Source organism: Neoarius graeffei, chromosome 16 (genome assembly GCF_027579695.1).
Source record: "Neoarius graeffei isolate fNeoGra1 chromosome 16, fNeoGra1.pri, whole genome shotgun sequence".
Lineage (NCBI taxonomy): Eukaryota > Metazoa > Chordata > Actinopteri > Siluriformes > Ariidae > Neoarius > Neoarius graeffei.
Window position 1 is genome coordinate 8,699,875 of NC_083584.1, and position 20,851 is coordinate 8,720,725.

General features: G+C 41.9%; 1 protein-coding gene across 1 annotated transcript in view; it reads left to right on the forward strand.

The window, feature by feature from the left end:
- hdac5 (histone deacetylase 5) overlaps window positions 1-20,851 on the forward strand; it is a 197,677-nt gene that overhangs the window by 55,372 nt on the left and 121,454 nt on the right.

The following is a 20,851-nucleotide window of genomic DNA, read 5'->3' on the forward strand; positions in this document are numbered from 1 at the left end:
GTCACTAAATCAAACCTGTCAGTGTAATTGTATAAATACGAACTCTGAACTTCTAACTCTCAACTCCGATCCTGGGTTTTACACTTGAAGTGTTCGTCACCCCGCCCACCGCTTAGACACACATCGATTGGCTGAAGCCAATTACTCTGTCAAACATTACATTTATGCTAGCCGCACACTACGCCGATTTTCAGCGTACCGAGCCAACTGAAGTCGCGAGTCAGGCGTAAAGACTAGTTTTCGATGGTACCGACTCATCTCACAGCCGATTCGAAAAACTAATCGGGAGCCAGACTGATCGGCGAGAGTCGCTAGCAATAGCCAATCATATCTTTCGCATAGAACACGTGACATCATTAAACACAATTTCTAGCGCGAGAAATACGTGTTGGTAGCACCTAATGCAGGTATATACTGTAATTCCATAGACTGAAGCTTTATCCATAGACACAGTGGGCTGGAAAGCCACTCTGCTCAAGTTGTGTGGCTGAATTCCAAATCACTTTAACTCCCCTATATAAGTGCACTATTTAAGGTTGGGAATAATAGCTCATGCAGCCTAGATAGTGCGCTACATATTCCATGTTGTGTCATTTGTAATTCAGCCGGTAGCATCTTCAAGTGTTGGATTTAACAGTAACTATATCCAATAGCCAATCGCAAAGCTATTAAGTTGTCACGTGATATTTAGCGGAATGTTTGTTATGATGCTTAGTTCGCGTAATCTCGTTTGGTGTCGCTTCAATCGCGACTGCACTCGTCAACAGTCGTGAGTTAGTCAGGGATATGTGCATGCCCTGTCGGGAGTCGGCTCTGAAATGGGTCGGTTCGGTACCGCGTGGATCGGCGTAGTGTGCGGCTAGCTTTAGATCCATTTTCAAATGTTTCAACTGCAAGATGGGTCAGAAATTATGGCACTGAGTATCAGAGTGATTTGTTTGTATGCACTGGAACATCCAATGACCTGCCTGTATTCAACAAAATCTGTAACATAATATTAGGCCATTATTAAAAAATGTTCTGTTTCCGGTCCACCGGCCGGGTGAGTGCCGTTTGTGGTTTTTTTTTTTTTTAACGCCGTTTTTTTGACATTTTTTTTCGGGTTCGTAAATCTAAAATCAAACTTGACATTTCCGCATTCCCAGGGCTTTCCACTAAGGCTCATACTAGCCAGCCATGACAAATAAGTAGCCAGCCGGGGGGGAGTAAACACAAAATAAACTCCTGTGCACGCAGTTCCCAGGATTAAATGCATTTTCCACAGACCATTTATTTATTCACTTTACTCAAATACAAAGTAAAATGGCAGTAAATCTTCTTTCTTTTCTTGCGTATTGCATCATGAGGCGTTCCTGGCTTGTAAATCTCTTATTTTCGGTGCATGACACATTCATGCAGCTGAGCATGCTATGAATTAACAACGACAACGGTCTGCAGTGGGGCGACACAATTACACACTCAGCGAACATTTCTCCATTTGTGTATGAAAATACACTCCAACCACTCAGTTTGGGTTCATTTACAACCAACGGTGTCTTTTGATGCCAGCACGTAATTGAACGAGAGAAGACTGGTTTACTGGAGACAAAATAAGCGTCATCTCTGCTTCTGTTCCCTCCGACACACTACTGCCTCCGCCGAGTGCGCGCGCACGCACTCTGAACTGAATCAGCTCTGCGCATGCGCCGTGCGGCACAAAAAAACGGCAGCCACCATGAAGGAAGGAGATCCGGAGTTTTCAAACATTTGCTTAAGTGTGAAATCGCAAAATGGTATTCTAGCGAACAACAAAATAGTAAAGATTCAGAAAAACAAATCATTCAGTGATCATTTTAATAGTGTAATTTCATCCGAACTAGGCCTAACGCTCGATTTAGAACTACAAAAAGTCCGTGTGTCGGACATTTTAAGTACCTTTGTAAAAGTTTTGCAAATGTTGCAGTCAGCATTTAAAATGCTAACTTAAAGTTTTTGTACAAGTTTCAGTTGATTAAACCGTCATATTTTATTAAATGTGTCTGCTTTTGTAATAAAAAAGTACTGAAAGAAAAAGCAAACACAGCATTGCGATTTCTTATCCATCCATATATAAAAAAAAATAAATAAATAAATAATCCCTCCCTCACGACTGAAATTTTTTTTGCTCACCCGGTGGACAGGAAACGGATTTTTTTTAAAGGACGGCCTAAGTATGAACAGCGTGCTTTAATAATAGCCTCTACTGTTCTCATCTCATCATCTCTAGCCGCTTTATCCTGTTCTACAGGGTCGCAGGCAAGCTGGAGCCTATCCCAGCTGACTACGGGCGAAAGGCGGGGTACACCCTGGACAAGTCGCCAGGTCATCACAGGGCTGACACATAGACACAGACAACCATTCACACTCACATTCACACCTACGGTCAATTTAGAGTCACCAGTTAACCTAACCTGCATGTCTTTGGACTGTGGGGGAAACCGGAGCACCCGGAGGAAACCCACGCGGACACGGGGAGAACATGCAAACTCCGCACAGAAAGGCCCTCGCCGGCCACGGGGCTCGAACCCAGGACCTTCTTGCTGTTTGCTTTTCCATAGCTCGCGGTGCTGAATGAAGACACGTCAGTTACGTCGCTGTATACGTCAGTTACGTCGCTGTATACAACCCCGATTCCAAAAAAGTTGGGACAAAGTACAAATTGTAAATAAAAACGGAATGCAATGATGTGGAAGTTTCAAAATTCCAAATTTTATTCAGAATAGAACATAGATGACATATCAAATGTTTAAACTGAGAAAATGTATCATTTAAAGAGAAAAATTAGGTGATTTTAAATTTCATGACAACAACACATCTCAAAAAAGTTGGGACAAGGCCATGTTTCCCACTGTGAGACATCCCCTTTTCTCTTTACAACAGTCTGTAAACGTCTGGGGACTGAGGAGACAAGTTGCTCAAGTTTAGGGATAGGAATGTTAACCCATTCTTGTCTAATGTAGGATTCTAGTTGCTCAACTGTCTTGGGTCTTTTTTGTCGTATCTTCCATTTTATGATGCGCCAAATGTTTTCTATGGGTGAAAGATCTGGACTGCAGGCTGGCCAGTTCAGTACCCGGACCCTTCTTCTACGCAGCCATGATGCTGTAATTGATGCAGTATGTGGTTTGGCATTGTCATGTTGGAAAATGCAAGGTCTTCCCTGAAAGAGACGTCGTCTGGATGGGAGCATATGTTGCTCTAGAACCTGGATATACCTTTCAGCATTGATGGTGTCTTTCCAGATGTGTAAGCTGCCCATGCCACACGCACTAATGCAACCCCATACCATCAGAGATGCAGGCTTCTGAACTGAGCGCTGATAACAACTCGGGTCGTCCTTCTCCTCTTTAGTCCGAATGACACGGCGTCCCTGATTTCCATAAAGAACTTCAAATTTTGATTCATCTGACCACAGAACAGTTTTCCACTTTGCCACAGTCCATTTTAAATGAGCCTTGGCCCAGAGAAGACGTCTGCGCTTCTGGATCATGTTTAGATACGGCTTCTTCTTTGAACTATAGAGTTTTAGCTGGCAACGGCGGATGGCACGGTGAATTGTGTTCACAGATAATGTTCTCTGGAAATATTCCTGAGCCCATTTTGTGATTTCCAATACAGAAGCATGCCTGTATGTGATGCAGTGCCGTCTGAGGGCCCGAAGATCACGGGCACCCAGTATGGTTTTCCGGCCTTGACCCTTACGCACAGAGATTCTTCCAGATTCTCTGAATCTTTTGATGATATTATGCACTGTAGGTGATATGTTCAAACTCTTTGCAATTTTACACTGTCGAACTCCTTTCTGATATTGCTCCACTATTTGTTGGTGCAGAATTAGGGGGATTGGTGACCCTCTTCCCATCTTTACTTCTGAGAGCCGCTGCCACTCCAAGATGCTCTTTTTATACCCAGTCATGTTAATGACCTATTGCCAATTGACCTAATGAGTTGCAATTTGGTCCTCCAGCTGTTCCTTTTTTGTACCTTTAACTTTTCCAGCCTCTTATTGCCCCTGTCCCAACTTTTTTGAGATGTGTTGCTGTCATGAAATTTCAAATGAGCCAATATTTGGCATGAAATTTCAAAATGTCTCACTTTCGACATTTGATATGTTGTCTATGTTCTATTGTGAATACAATATCAGTTTTTGAGATTTGTAAATTATTGCATTCTGTTTTTATTTACAATTTGTACTTTGTCCCAACTTTTTTGGAATTGGGGTTGTACATCATTACGTCGCTGTATACGTCATTACGTCACTGTATACGTCAGTTACGTCGCTGTATACGTCAGTTACGTCGCTGTATACGTCAGTTACGTCGCTGTATACGTCATTACGTCGTTGTATACGTCATTACGTCGTTGTATACGTCATTACGTCGTTGTATACGTCATTACGTCGTTGTATACGTCATTACGTCGCTGTATACGTCATTACGTCGCTGTATATGTAAGTTACGTCGCTGTATACGTCATTACGTCGCTGTATACGTCAGTTACGTCGCTGTATACGTGATTACGTCGCTGTATACGTCAGTTACGTCGCTGTATACGTCAGTTACGTCGCTGTATACGTCATTACGTCGCTGTATACGTCATTACGTCGCTGTATACGTCAGTTACGTCGCTGTATACGTCATTACGTAGCTGTATACGTCATTACGTCGCTGTGTATGTCAGTTACGTCGCTGTATACGTCATTACGTCGCTGTATACGTCAGTTACGTCGCTGTATACGTCATTACGTCGCTGTATACGTCAGTTACTTCGTTGTATACGTCATTACGTCGTTGTATACGTCATTACGTCGTTGTATACGTCATTATGTCGCTGTATACGTCAGTTACGTCGCTGTATACGTCATTACGTCGCTGTATACGTCAGTTACGTCGCTGTATACGTCATTACGTCGTTGTTTACGTCATTACGTCGTATACATCATTACGTCGCTGTATACGTCAGTTACGTCGCTGTATACGTCATTACGTCGCTGTATACGTCAGTTACGTCGTTGTATACGTCATTACGTCGCTGTATACGTCATTACGTCGCTGTATACGTCATTACGTCGCTGTATACGTCAGTTACGTTGCTGTATACGTCATTACGTCGCTGTATACGTCAGTTACGTCGTTGTATACGTCAGTTACGTCGCTACGTTTGCATAAACCTTGGCGCGAATATCGAAGCAAAAACAACATGGAAGAAGCAGCAGCAGCAACAACAACAATAATAATAATGGCTGACTTCGCATTTGTACAGATGCTGCTTCTCATCGCTTAAAAATGGCGATCTTTCGTGGTCTTATTGTTGTTGGTCTTAACAACTCCGCCCCCCCGCTGACGTAAGCGGTTCTTTCCTCTGGCCCAGCAGAGAGTTGGTGCTAGGCTGGAACCGGTTTTTCTGGCCCCAGAGCCAGTTCTTTGTCAGTGGAAACAGAAAACCCGGTTCCAAACTAAGCACTGGCCCCGAACCAGCCCTGGAACTGCTTTGGTGGAAAAGGGGCATGAAAGAGTTAATGTCTAACACTACATATCAGTGTTGAGAAAAACTAACACTGGATGTTGTTAAGTGTTAACTTTTAACTCCAAAAAGAGTGAAAAATGACACCAGATTAGTGTTAAGGTACCAACGCTGCAAAAAGAGTTAAATTAACACTCATGGGGTGGACCCATACAAACACTTTTAAAGTGTTGAAATTAAATCTGACAGTGTTAATGTGGGTATGCGGATTTTGCTGTGTACAGTCTTGCGTAGGCGGAGCCAGAGCGTGACACAGTCAGTGCGTTTACATGCATATAGAGAAAATCGAATTTCTGCTGTAGCTCGACTGAAATCGAAGTTCTAAATGCCATGGAAACACCTTAGCTCGGCTGAAATCGAACCGAACTGGATTTCTCGTAATCGAGCTACGCGACCTAGATTATGCGATTGTAGCCGAGATACTTGGTGCATGTAAACCCTGTCGAGCTACTTACTTCAGCACTGCCCTTTCCGGAAGTGACGAGTGTACGAGAGTGACGATGGTGTACAGAATGTTCAGCAAGTGCTGAGCTGCTTCGTTGTTGTCCATCTTCTCTCTCTCGATGTTGCTGTCCTCGTCGTCGTTCTTCTTGTGAACATGGAACTGATAACTTTGTTTATATGCTTGAATAGCTCTTCTTCATGACGACAACCGGAAGTGTACCAACACGATGGGGCGTGTAGCGCCACCTGTGGCTCGGGTGCACAATGTACCTCACACAATAGCTCGATTTCCTTGTGTGCATGTAGGATTGGATTTCTCTGGCACCCCTGCTGGGACCCTTAGCTCGATTACCGACAGCAGCTCGATTTGGATGTGCATGTAAACGCACTGATTGTTAGATTTGTTGCTTTCCAATCCAGCACTAACATTAGCTGCGCACGGTAGAAGCAGAATTAATGGTGAACCATCAGTAGATTGACACCATCATGAAGAATTCGGGTTACCAGAAATGTAAATGGGGGGGGCAATATTATATTCTTTCATAGAGCCCAAAATTTCTAGCATGACTACTATGATCTGCAACCGCAACCACGTTATATGTCTGGATATATTTCCAGAATTATTCCAGTTATGTTCCTACATCTGTATCTCGGAGGATTACTGGTACCTGTGAATGTGGATCGTGATGTGGAGTCATCATATTTCTACACTGGCTATGTTTTTGTCAATATTGCCTTCTGTAAAAATTAGTGCTGTCAAGCGATTAAAATATTTAATCGCGATTAATGTCGCGACTGTCATAGTTAACTCGCGATTAATCGCAATTTAATTGCACATTTTTGTCACATGAAAAACCATTGTAATTCTCTTATCAGCATAAAAAAGTGAATGGGCTTGCTTTGTATTGCAAAGCATAACAAGTCTTGACACAGCCACTGCAAAGTGAAACCTAAGCCGAACACCGGGGCTAGCAAAAGAACCATGAGTGAAGTGATCTACTGCTTGAGTTAGTGTACAACTCAGAGAGGCAGGTTACACAGTGACGGTAGGCTTGACATGCTTGATTATAATATAAAGTACACTATTATATTAACTTTAAGTTGTTTGTTGATAAATATTGCATTGAATCTGATCTTTACTGTTTCAGCTCACTTAAGACATTTTGTACTTTTACACTTTCTGCCTGTTGATGCGTCGCGCTGTCCAATCAGAGGCGGCCAAATTTGCATATTACAGGAAGGATTTCTGGGATAGCATTGAGTTTACAGTTCAGAGGGATCTGGCTTCTTTAGACGCTGTCGTCTTAAAACTGAATAAATATTTAAAAAGAGCCAAATGAGCCAGTCTTTTGAACGGCTCTTTTCAAAGAACGGATCACAAAGATGCGGATCCCATCAAAGAGCCATAAATCCCATCTCTACTAGCGCGCCCTGCCCGCGCTGGTTCTTTGGGGGAGGAGGGCAGAGGACTCTGGCTGTGCGGGGCATTACAGTCTAGCTGCTATCGGTTTTCTAAGCACAGTCTCTGTTCCAAGTTCCTGGCAGTTTCAAAAGCTTATGAAAAACCTACATCATGTCACAGAGCGTTAATCTCGCGATAAAAAAATTATCACCGTTAAAATTGAGTCAAGTTAACGCGTTAATAACGCGACATTTTTGACAGCACTAGTAAAAATACATTCGTGGATCCACTCCATGACTCACATCCTTTCCAGAATTGAACAGGTTCTTCCTCGGCCCATGCTCCACCCTTCCACCGAGTTTCATGGAATTCGGGTCGGTAGGTTTTGAGCGATCCGGCTTCGAAACAGACAAACAAACATCTCAGTGGAGTCATGAGTCAACTTTCATATCCACAGCTTTGTTAACATTAGTGTTCTGTTCTGGAGAAAGACGAGGAACTTGTTCTCTTGTTCAGTTTGTCATTTCTAATTCAAGTTTCCACTACAGCACACACATCGTCTCCTTCATCATCATCCACTCTAGGTTGAAGTTGCATTTACACATTTACGCATTTGGGTTTTATCTGAAATTAGATGTCATTGCTTCGGTCCTGCACCGTGACCTCACATCTCATCACGTTCCCGCTCTGCGGACTTGTAATTTTTCCCTCAACTTGTTTCTCGTTCATGAAATGTGTCTCTTATTAGCTCATCTCTCCGTATGGCCGATGATCTGTTCCCATGGCGTGGTGTCCGTCATCCACGATTCAGTTAAACCGTATCTCCTCCGTCAGTTCTCCATGGATTTCCGTTCCAGTTATTTTTGTTTGAAAGAACTCGTCACTCCGCACAAAACTTGGCCGTTGTTTTGTCACGTGTTTTGCTAACGAGTTACTAATTAGGCCAAATTAACACATTTTCCAGGCCTCTCACTAGAACTGTATCTCCTGTCTGATTTCTCATCCAGTTCCAGTTCTGATCGATGTTTTGGTGGATCTTCCCTTGAGGAACAAAACTTGGTTGTTTGTTTTGTTGATTTTCCTGTTGTAAACAGTTTGTTTACACCTTTGTTTATTCGGTTAAATCGTGTCTCCTCCCTCCTTCAGTTCTCAATGGATTTCAGTTCTGATTATTTTGTTTGAAAGAACTCGACCTTCTGTACAGCACTTGGTCGTTGTTTTGTCAAATTTTTGCTCACAGATCAGTAATTAGTTCAACTTCACACCTTTTCTTCTGACTAGAATTGGATCTCCTGTCTCATTTATCATGCGAATTCAGTTCTGATTGATGCTTTGGGTCGATCTTCACTCGGGGAACAAAATTTAGTCCTTTGTTGATTGTCTTGTTGTAAACAGTTTGTCGTGGAGGTCGGTTCCTCTCTCACATCGTCACGTTTCAGTTCCGGTTGATGTTTTGGTCGTCATGGTCGTTTCGATGGCAGGACAGATGAGCAACTACATCCTTGACATTTTGGGTTAAATATTCATGATGTGATTGGGGATTTGTTGGTTAATGTTGCGTTTTTTGATATTCTGTGAGATGTTAGTGTGCTGGTGGTGATACAGGTGGGCGTCGCCGGCTCTCTGAGTGAGCAGATAATGCTCAGTTGTCACTGTTGGCTCCGAGAAACATTTTCTAGCAACGGCATGAAACATCATGTTAGTGAGAAATCCAGTGGAAACATTAGAGCAAACACTGGACTCAAAATCCCAGGAAGTAGTGCAGGTATAGGATACGCTCAACTGGTCTGTGAGATCAGAGCGTGATGTGTGGTGGTGGTGATGGTGGTGGTGGAGGTTTTGGAAGCTGATCTGTTTGAGCAGAGGGTACAGATGAGGAGGTGAGTGAGCTGGACAGACTAAAGCACTATGTTAGCCGTATCAGACGCTCGCTGGCTGTGGTGTGAAAATTGTCTGTGCAGACGCTCATCTAAGTTTCCAGACCTGTCATTGTTTACTTCTTGAATATTTTCTAGCATTCCAAAGCTTATCATCTCTGCTTTCCAAAGAAATGTATCTGGTTAAGATCTGTTCAGTACTTTGGGAGTAACAGCAGATTGAATTCGGTACAACAGAGTGAAAACTGCTCGCGGGACGTCAGGAAACTGCCGGTGCTTTTCTTTTTGAGTCACAGGAAAGTGCTCTTTCTCTCTCTCTCTCTCTCTCTCTCTCTCTCTCTCTCTCTCTCTCCTGATCGGTTTCCCACTGGATTACTTGTCAATATCAATCAAATCACTTGTATAGCGATGTTCTCTCGCTCTCACTGTTTCTGATGAAGGATTCAGAAAATTTTCCCTCTGCTAGTTTTGATGTTCTGATTCACAGGAGACTTTGAAGTGAGTTTTCATACAACCCCGATTCCAAAAAAGTTGGGACAAAGTACAAATTGTAAATAAAAACGGAATGCAATGATGTAGAAGTTTCAAAATTCCATATTTTATTCAGAATAGAACATAGATGACATATCAAATGTTTAAACTGAGAAAATGTATCATTTAAAGAGAAAAATTAGGTGATTTTTAAATTTCATGACAACAACACATCTCAAAAAAGTTGGGACAAGGCCATGTTTCCCACTGTGAGACATCCCCTTTTCTCTTTACAACAGTCTGTAAACGTCTGGGGACTGAGGAGACAAGTTGCTCAAGTTTAGGGATAGGAATGTTAACCCATTCTTGTCTAATGTAGGATTCTAGTTGCTCAACTGTCTTAGGTCTTTTTTGTCGTATCTTCCGTTTTATGATGCACCAAATGTTTTCTATGGGTGAAAGATCTAGACTGCAGGCCGGCCAGTTCAGTACCCGGACCCTTCTTCTACGCAGCCATGATGCTGTAATTGATGCAGTATGTGGTTTGGCATTGTCATGTTGGAAAATGCAAGGTCTTCCCTGAAAGAGACGTCGTCTGGATGGGAGCATATGTTGCTCTAGAACCTGGATAGACCTTTCAGCATTGACGGTGTCTTTCCAGATGTGTAAGCTGCCCATGCCACATGCACTAGTGCAACCCCATACCATCAGAGATGCAGGCTTCTGAACTGAGCGCTGATAACAACTCGGGTCGTCCTTCTCCTCTTTAGTCCGAATGACACGGCGTCCCTGATTTCCATAAAGAACTTCAAATTTTGATTCGTCTGACCACAGAACAGTTTTCCACTTTGCCACAGTCCATTTTAAATGAGCCTTGGCCCAGAGAAGACGTCTGCGCTTCTGGATCATGTTTAGATACGGCTTCTTCTTTGAACTATAGAGTTTTAGCTGGCAACGGCGGATGGCACGGTGAATTGTGTTCACAGATAATGTTCTCTGGAAATATTCCTGAGCCCATTTTGTGATTTCCAATACAGAAGCATGCCTGTATGTGATGCAGTGCCGTCTAAGGGCCCGAAGATCACGGGCACCCAGTATGGTTTTCTGGCCTTGACCCTTACGCACAGAGATTCTTCCAGATTCTCTGAATCTTTTGATGATATTATGCACTGTAGATGATGATATGTTCAAACTCTTTGCAATTTTACACTGTCGAACTCCTTTCTGATATTGCTCCACTATTTGTCGGCGCAGAATTAGGGGGATTGGTGATCCTCTTCCCATCTTTACTTCTGAGAGCCGCCGCCACTCCAAGATGCTCTTTTTATACCCACTCATGTTAATGACCTATTGCCAATTGACCTAATGAGTTGCAATTTGGTCCTCCAGCTGTTCCTTTTTTGTACCTTTAACTTTTCCAGCCTCTTATTGCCCCTGTCCCAACTTTTTTGAGATGCGTTGCTGTCATGAAATTTCAAATGAGCCAATATTTGGCATGAAATTTCAAAATGTCTCACTTTCGACATTTGATATGTTGTCTATGTTCTATTGTGAATACAATATCAGTTTTTGAGATTTGTAAATTATTGCATTCCGTTTTTATTTACAATTTGTACTTTGTCCCAACTTTTTTGGAATCGGGGTTGTAGGTTTACCTACTTATTTTTTTCAAATCAAACTGATTCCTGTAAATAAATAACTTTTAGAATATAACTGGAGTTGTTTTGATGAAAAGTATTGAGATCTTAGTGGTCGGAATGAGATTTAAAAAAACCAGAAGTCAGAAACGCGAGTGTCGATTCCAGTTGAGTTAATGTGAATTGTTTATTGGATGTGGATCAGACAGTTTTTTTCGAGGTTCACCTTGAAAGTTGTGAACATTAATCAGAATAATCATTTATATTCTTTCATATAAACACTAGTAGGCCTGACTGAGAAATACAAAGCCCTACAGAGCACAAAGAGGGGATTAGAAATAATTTATTACTTTTTTATTGAGTGTACCAATTTAACATTTTTACCTAATTAGCATAATTAATACTAATTACTAGTTTTTCAAACTTTGTATTCAGTATACAGCCATCTATGTTCCTGCCAATTTCCATATAAATATCTTGAAAAATAGAAAAGTTATGATGAAAAAACATTTTGATCTCATTGGGTAATGAGGCCTATTTTGGACCATGTGACCCTCAGACAGAATATTACGGCCGTTTTCTAAAAATTAAGACGTTTATTCAGTCTTTGATTTGTCTTGAGGTGGAGACGAAGTGAGGGTTAAATCCCACTGGCACCACAATCAGCTGGGAGATGAATAGCATTGTGGGTAATGTAGGAAACTTGTGTCAGCTGGGATGGGCTCCGGCTTGCCCGGCTAGAGATGATGAGATGAGATATATAAGCGGCAAAGTTTGTTTGTTTGTCTTGAGCTAACGTCGCCATTTCTCAACGGATTTTCACCAAATTTGGCAGGTAGGTCCAGGGATGACCTGGGATTTTGCAGATGTAAACAAAATTCATGTACGGGCCTCAAGGAGGTCCCTGGGGGGCACAACATCCACCCACCCACCCCCTCCCTCAATGCCTTTCACATGACATTTATCAACACAAACTCTCGACAGATCTTCACTAAACTTCGCATGTAGTTACAGGAGAGAGCCACAATTTGTCAGAACTCAGAAATTCCATATTTGGGCCCCAGGGGGTCCCTGGTGGACCCCTGGGTGGTGGCTGTTTGGATTTTTGTTTGTCTTGGGTTAACATCACCATTTCTCAACGAATCTTCACCAAATTTGACCTGGAAGTCTGGGGGCAACCCAGAATTTTGTAAAACCCGGGCAACGCCGGGTAACCTGTTAGTGTATATATAAATAATTTAAAATTGTAAAGTGTTTATTGAGATGATTTTATAGTAGGGCTGTCAAAAGATTAATTTTCTTGATCGCAACTAATCTCAGAAATTTCATAGTTAATCGCGATTAATCTTGATTTACTTTGCATGTGTAAAATTGATATTTTGCAGTAAGACCGTTCGAATCTAAAGTTAAACCCACAATGCAAAGTATTTCTGACCATTGTGTCTTAAATTGGAATAAAATGAAGACAGAGACAAAAGCAGAATTTATCTTTTGGCCTTTTTTATTTCAAAAAGAGTGTAGAGAAAGGAAAACAAGTATTAAGAATGAATGACTGGCTACTTTGGAGAAATTGTAAATAAATGAACACAAGAAAAAAATCAGAAAAAGTGCCATGTAGACCCACTTGTCTCTACTTCAGATTTGTCTATGAACAATGTAATGTCAGGCCACTCTCTTCTTCAAAAATAAAATGTCACCATAAAAAAATAAATAACCATACAAAGCACTTCATAACTTAAATTCAAACAAACCCTTCAGAGGTCCAGAAAACCATTGCTTATCCATCACAAAAGAGGACTAAACTGAAGACAACAGCGTGTCCTTCCATGCCAATGCCAACGACTCGATGGAAACCACACGCTTCCGCTCGAGCTGCCTACGGATGCGTAGAAGGAACAAAAGACTAGCAAACTCGAAATAGCGCGTTTAACCGAAAATGAGTTTAATTAATACAACCAGAGGAGCTGCATGTGGATGGTAGAAGTGCGGAAAATGCTGGTAAACTCTGATCGCGATTAAAAAAAATATTCGCGATCACAATTTACATTAATCTAATCGCGATTAACGCGTTAATATTCCCAGCCCTATTTTATAGTTATAAAGATTGACAGGGTGTTCAGGACGGACTTTTCCTTTAATATCGCTTGTGGTCCAGATCTTTAAATTGTGGTGTGTGTGTGTGTGTGTGTGTGTGTGTGTGTGTGTGTGTGTGTGTGTGTGTGTGTGTGTTTTTTTTAAAGATCCTCCAAACACCATATATCCGTTATTTTTGCAGTATTAGAAATATCCCGTCGCTTGACCTTTCCCTGTTTCCTGTTCTGTGTCCATTTCTGATTCACTTGTTCATTCAGCCAACACACACACACACACACACACACACACACACACACACACACACACACACACACTCCTCTCCTCCCTTCTCTGTGGTTTATAATTAGAAGTGGTGACGGCCATGCAGACCTTTACTAACCTCCCGTCCCACCGCTGACGTCGGTGAATGTCACCATTTGCCGTGGCAACCCCGCGCTGCACTCCTCCGCTGCCCCGCGGGCCCAACGCTCATTGGGCCGCTCGGCCCGGCTGACGACACTTGGGGTACTTGTCTATATATATATATATATATATATGTGTGTGTATCTTTGTGGTCATGTTGAAAATACAAAACCCTTTTTAGTAAAGTAAATCCAAAAAAGTTTACTTTTGTAATGAAATCCACTAGGTCACAATTATTGGCACCCCTGTGGGTACAATTCGAGTCTGTTGTTCAGAATTGACATGAACCATGACACAAACGGTGATGGATTAAAAGATTAAAATGTTAATCAGGAATGCCATGACTGGAGCAGTGTTTCTGTATTTCTTTTTTCTTTTCTTTTTTACGGAATACTTTTACTGTAAATTGTCCTTTTAGCTGCTTGTAGACTGTTTATCGAACAAGCTTCTGATTACATCACTTAACCCTTTATTGTTTTAGGTTTTTTTTTTGCACTTTATTTTCTCACAATTTGCTCGTTATATTATCATCTGGCTTTCTGAACGTCTTTCTTTCGGCACTTGCTTCCCTCACTCCGGCACTTTTTTCGATTACAGGTTCTCCAAATACTCCACAGCTCTAAATGTAAACAGATGTAAGGAAACGGCGATTAGACGCTGACTGTGATGTTTTATCGACATCCGCCGAAACAAAATGGCAGACGATGATCGAAACCCTGAACATCTCACTCCATCACCATCTCACTCGTTGGACAGGATTTTATAATCGACCCGTTTCGACTCGGCTCTGCAACAAGGCAGAAACACGTGGATCGAAATACTGACGCCACAGCGCTGCTGAGTTCTGGACTCTGATGGGTCAGAAGGTGTTGATTAGTTTTCTATAGCAGCAGCTCTGACAGTAGTGCAGCTGCAAACCACTGGTTTATTTATATTAACGCAGTCGTTCTGATGTGTTATGGTTGCTATAGCAACAGGTCGTTCACTGGGACTTGTATAGCAGATGCGCCGTGTAAAGAGATTTATTGTAAAAAAAAAATCATTGATACGGAGACGTTTCTGGAAGGAGACGTTTATTTATTTAATGTTTACGGAAGGAGTCTCCAGTGTCAGAGGTAAAGCTGTAAGTTTTTCTCTTATTATTTGGACTCGAGAGAGAAAAAAGCGAGGCTGGGGCTGGTGAGGGAACGACTGATCACATATTCATGAGAACAGGAACATGATATTCCACAAACTTCCTAACTTGTTCCACACTTTTAATTAAAATCTTTTGGAAATGGAAATGTTTAACAGGCAGAGGTGTACTTTGGTTTTCCATCCAAGGGGCTAATCATGACTGAGTCACATGACTCAAGAAGAAGAAGAAGGCTTGGTATGTTCAGCCACATTGAGAGCTTTTTGTCAATCTCAGGACATGTTGCACAGAAAATCACATCCTGTACCAAAGAAACACAAAAAGAACACAAATATTTTAAACAGACATGACGTGTGTCTCACAGGAACTGGTCATGTCTGACGTCTAAAGGCACAGAGTTTCTTCTCATGACCTTCCTCCAGTCTGAGCTGCAAAACTAATGGTGTTTGGAAACATCTTGGATCGAAGTTTAGGATGATGTTGGATGCTTGATTCTAGTCTGCGCTGCCGAGGATCAGCACACCCAGGCTCCTGACTTTGCCTGCCACCTGGAGTGAGTTGCTGCCCTGAGCTAAGGAGTTCAAGTATCTCAAGGTCTTGTTCACGAGTGATGGTAAAATGGAGCATGAGATGGACAGGTGGATTGGGGTGGCATCAGCAGTAATGCAGACGTTGTACCGATCCGTCATGCTGAAGAGGGAGCTGAGCCAGAAGGCAAAGCTTTCAATTTACCAGTCAATCTATGTTTCAGCCCTCACCTACGGTCATGAGCTTTGGGTAGTGACCGAAAGGATGAGATCACAGATACAAGCAGCTGAAATGAGCTTTCTCCGGAGGGTGGCTGGGCTCACCCTTAGAGACACGGTGAGGAGCTCGGTCATCCAGAGGGATCTCGGAGTCGAGCCGCTGCTCCTTCATGTCAGAAGGAGTCAGCTGAGGTGGTTCGGGAATCTGATTAGGATGCCTCCTGGACACCTTCCTTTGGAGGTTTTCCAGGCAGGTCCAACTGGGAGGAGACCTCGGGGTAGACCCGGAACACACTGGAGAGATTATATATCTCATCTGGCCTGGGAGTAGCTTGGGATCCCCCAGGAGGAACTGGAAAGCATTGCTGGGGAAAGGGACACCTGGAATACCCTGCTGAGCCTGCTGCCACCGCGACCCGACTTTGGATAAGTGGAAAAAAATGGATGGATGGATGGATGGATGGATGGATCAATGGATCAATGGATCGATGGATGTTTGATTTTGTTCCTGAGTCTGAACTGTACTGCAGTTTGGTCAGTGACGGAAATCTAATGTCTTTATATCCTAATTTAGTAATGATTAACTGCTGATTAGTCACTTGTCTTATATAACTATTCGTTTTTACGAACTGACCAGTTATTCAAAAAAGCAGCTGACTGACTATCATAAACAGGGCTTTCCCCAGGAAAAACCATCAGGGCAGTGCTACTGATGTGGAGCTCAGCCCATAAGGCCCTGAAGACTGCTTGGGGGGTTCGGGGGAATCCTCTCTCAGAAAATTTTGAAACGTTCTGGTGGCATCTAGGACTGATTTAGGCACAATTCAACATTATTAAATTAGCTGTTTTTTTTTTTTTTTACCTTGTCAAATATGCAAGGGCCAAAATTAGATTTGAAATGAAAACACTGGAAACAGTCAGTTCAGAGAAATACTTAAAGTGCCATTCCACCATTGGATGTATTCTTTGGCATAAAATTCAATATATTTTATGACAGCATGACTAGACAGAGAAATCTTTTAGCTTCAAAATGATATATCAAACATAATTTTTTGACAACGACAAGTATATTAATTTTGCGACCAAAGTCACCTACCCTTTTAATTTCCGCGCGGTAGTGAAACGTGATGTCATCGGCAGGTTCTCCTTCTTATGTACGACGTGTCGGTCTATTTTTAGACCAGGAAACCCCCAAAGTGAGAGAGTCATTTCTCCTCGTATATGGGGGCCAAAAAAATTGCGAAAAATTTTGAGTTAATCTTTCAGTTAGCTAGATTTATTGATATTAGCTAGATTTATTGGTATTATTTTTATCGCGTTCTATCCGCCATTGCTGATAATATGTGCCACGTCACACGTCACGTGGTACACAAGAAGAGGAACCTGCCGATGACATCACGCGCGGAAATTAAAAGGGTAGGTGACTTTGGTCGCAAAATTAATATACTTGTCAAAAAATTGTGTTTGATGTATCATTTTGAAGCTAAAAGATTTCTCTATCTAGTGATACCATTTATATTTATATGTTGTCAAAATATATTGTATTTTATGCCAAAGAATACATCCAATGGTGGAATGGCACTTTAAATAATATTGGCTGGTGTTGAGTGGTCTATCAGATATATTCCATTCACCTAGCATAATACTGAACGAGTCAAAGACGAGTAGCTGAATGGAATATATCTGATAGACCATGAAAAAAGCCATTATTATTATTATTATACACTCTCATGTCAGCATTCTCAAAGGCCAACGCTAGCTTACCCACGACTCAGTGCTGTTAGCATAGCAGTCCAGTTACCTTCCAGCCGGTGTAGCGTTAGCGAAGGCCAATGCTAGCACAGTCAGGGCAAATAATAATAATAATAATAATGTGAAAGACATTGACTTTGATATAGAAACGTCAGTCACTGCAATTAATTAGAACATTTAAAAGTGTTCAATTTAATTTATCTTCTTTTAGTTTTAGTTTTTATTTATATATAGTTTTTATCAATTTAATCTATATTCCTTAGTTTAGTTCTTATCATGTATAGTTTTTATTATACTTGTTCTATATACATTGCAGTTTATGATATCAGACTGAACTGTGTGTAATTTTGAGCAGTTATAGAAATCATTTCATACAGTTATATCATAGTCATTTGAAGTTTATTATTATTTATTGAAATAAAGATTGTCTATAAAAATTAAATATATTATTATTATCCCTGTGTAATTTACCGAGTTACCTTTAAAATCAACATCGGCAGCTACACAGCAGAGCGACCTGGCAGCCAAAATTCTCTCAAAATCTTCCTCTTTTAATGAAGCAAACCTGGCGGCCATATTTGTTGACAAATTGTCACAGTCGCTCACTAGCGTGGCAGTTTTACATCTCCGACGTGTCTCTTTTCCAGTTTTTCGATGTCCGTTGGTATGTTTTTCTCTTGTAAATATGCATGAAGATATCTAATGAAGTTTTGGGAGCCTTTTGGGTGTTCAGCGCGTCTTCGGTTTCAGTTTTTAGTTCATTTATTTAGTGCTTAATTTTAGCATAGCGAATCCGAGCAGTAGCACTGGATTAGCCTCGTCTTCTCTCTTTCCTGGCAAACAAAGAAATGATTCTGCGCATTCGCAACAGAAAAGGTTTGTCATTGGATATTCGCATGAGCTCTGACATGTGACGTCGTGTTGTCTTGACAACATGCAATATTATAACAGTATTCAACGCTCATTCTCCATTGGGAAGAGTGGCGTAATACGCGTAGGATAAGTGATATGCTAACAATATCGCATGCTCTCTCGATTATGTTCATTATGTCTTATATTAGATATGGGTTTTTTTTTCTTTTTTATCAGGCATCTAGTTTTAGGTTTGTTTACCTGACATGTTTCGACGTACGTAACTGTCGTCTTCCTCAGAGTGTCACCAGATGTTGTTGGTGACGCATCTTATCAGCTGATGTTTCCGAAGGCGTGACCTTCCTGTCTGGTTTGACAGGTCGGTCACGCCTACTACTGTCTGTTCGTCCCCTGCAAGATGGCACTCCAGGTATGGGAGAGCATGTATGCTCGGTTGATGGTCCTCGGGCTTCGCTTTCGGATCTCCATGGTAATGAGGAAACACAACATTGACACACCTATCAAACCACACACAACGCTCCGTCAGATCCTGGTTCATCCCAAAGACAGAATACATCCGGAAAACAAATGCAACACCATATATGAGATTCCATGCCAATCATGCAATAAAACTTACATCGGGGAGACAGGAAGGAGTTTCACCACAAGGAAAAACGGACATAAAGAGTGCGAAAAGGAGACAGCTACAAGACAAACCCGAACAATAAAAGAAAAGGCACAACAGGAAAATTACAAGTCAGCCATAACAGACCACTGCACAAGAGAAAATCATATTATGGACTGGGGGAATGCCAGAGTCATCCGCACAGAAGATAACAAACATCACCGCTGGATCAGGGAGGCCATGGAGATCCGTAAGCAAAGCCCGAGGACCATCAACCGGGATGAGGGAGCATACATGCTCTCCCATACCTGGAGTGCCATCTTGCAGGGGACGAACAGACAGACAGTAGAGCCCTGCACTCCCGCGGGAGTCCCGCGGGACCCGCCGCAAAGCAGTGTGGCGCGGGACAAATTTTGAAAGCTCATTGCGGGCGCGGGCGGGACCGGAAGTGCACATATGCGGGCGGGAGCGGGAGTGCACATGTGCGGCGTGGGTGGGAGCGGTGATAAGCTGCAGTCCCGCTAACTAAAAACGTGCTTGAAATAAAATTTATGTCTATCATATATAATTTGTGCTGGATATTTTATTTAGCATTAATAAAAACATTTTAAGATGCCTAAATTTGCAGAGAAAGTCAGATTGCCAGATTGAGTGAGAAATGGCATCTTAAACTTGCCATTGATCACTCTAAGGGGAAATTCTTTGATCACTCTAATGACTCGCAGTTCACACCCAGCTAGCAAGTAAACCATGAGTGAATTGATTTACTTGTTGCGTTAGTCTACAACTTTAATCAGAGAGACAGGTTACACAGTGACGGTAGGCTTGACTCAATGCTATCCCAGAAATCCTTCCTGTAATATGCAAATTTGGCTGTCCAATCAGAGGCGGCCAAATTTGCATATTACAGGAAGGATTTCTGTGATAGCATTGAGTCAAGCCTACCGTCAATGTGTAACATGTCTCTCTGACTAAAGTTGTAGACTAACTCAAGCAGGAAATCAATTCACTTCTTTTATTAGCTCTGCTTTGCAATAATAATAAAAAAAAAAAATTGGTACAAAGCAAGCCCATTCACTTTTCTATGCTGATCATAAAATTACAATGGTTTCTCGTGATAAAAATTTGCAATTAAATATTTTAATTGTTTGACAGCACTAGTTATTATTATTAGAGATACTACATGCTGAATTCAGAAACAAGGTAAATAATAACAAACGTGAGCTGTAGATATTTATGCTGAAATCCACTCAAAGTAGGGGGCGGGGCACCATCACGCTGTGTCAAGACAAGAACTTTCCTGAGAAATAACGCGAACGTCTGCATCATGCGGGATTTGCGGGCGGGAGCGGGACAAAATATGGCGGGCGGGAGTGGGACTGAAAATCATAATTTTTTTGTGGGCGGGAGCGGGACTGAAAATCATAATTCTTTGCGGGCGCGGGCGGGAGCGGGACTGCACAATGCGGGCGGGAGCGGGACTGGAAAATCCGACCCGCGCAGACCTCTAACAGACAGTAGAAGACATGACCGACCTGTCAAACCAGACAAGAAGGCCACGCCTTCGGAAACATCAGCTGATAAGATGCGTCACCAACAACATCCGGTGACACTCTGAGGAAGACGACAGTTACGTACGTCGAAACATACCAGGTAAACAAACCTAAAATTATATGTCTGATTAAAAAGAAAAAAAAATAACAATATCGCATGCTATCAAGCCAAATGAATGAAACTTGGTAGAAGGGAATAGAATGTTTTTTTATTCCATCAAAAAAGCGTCCTGGATGTATAATATTGAACAATATATATCTGTGAAGATACTCAGTCATCCAGGTACGTAGTAATCTGTGGTTGGTTGAAGAGAGCAACT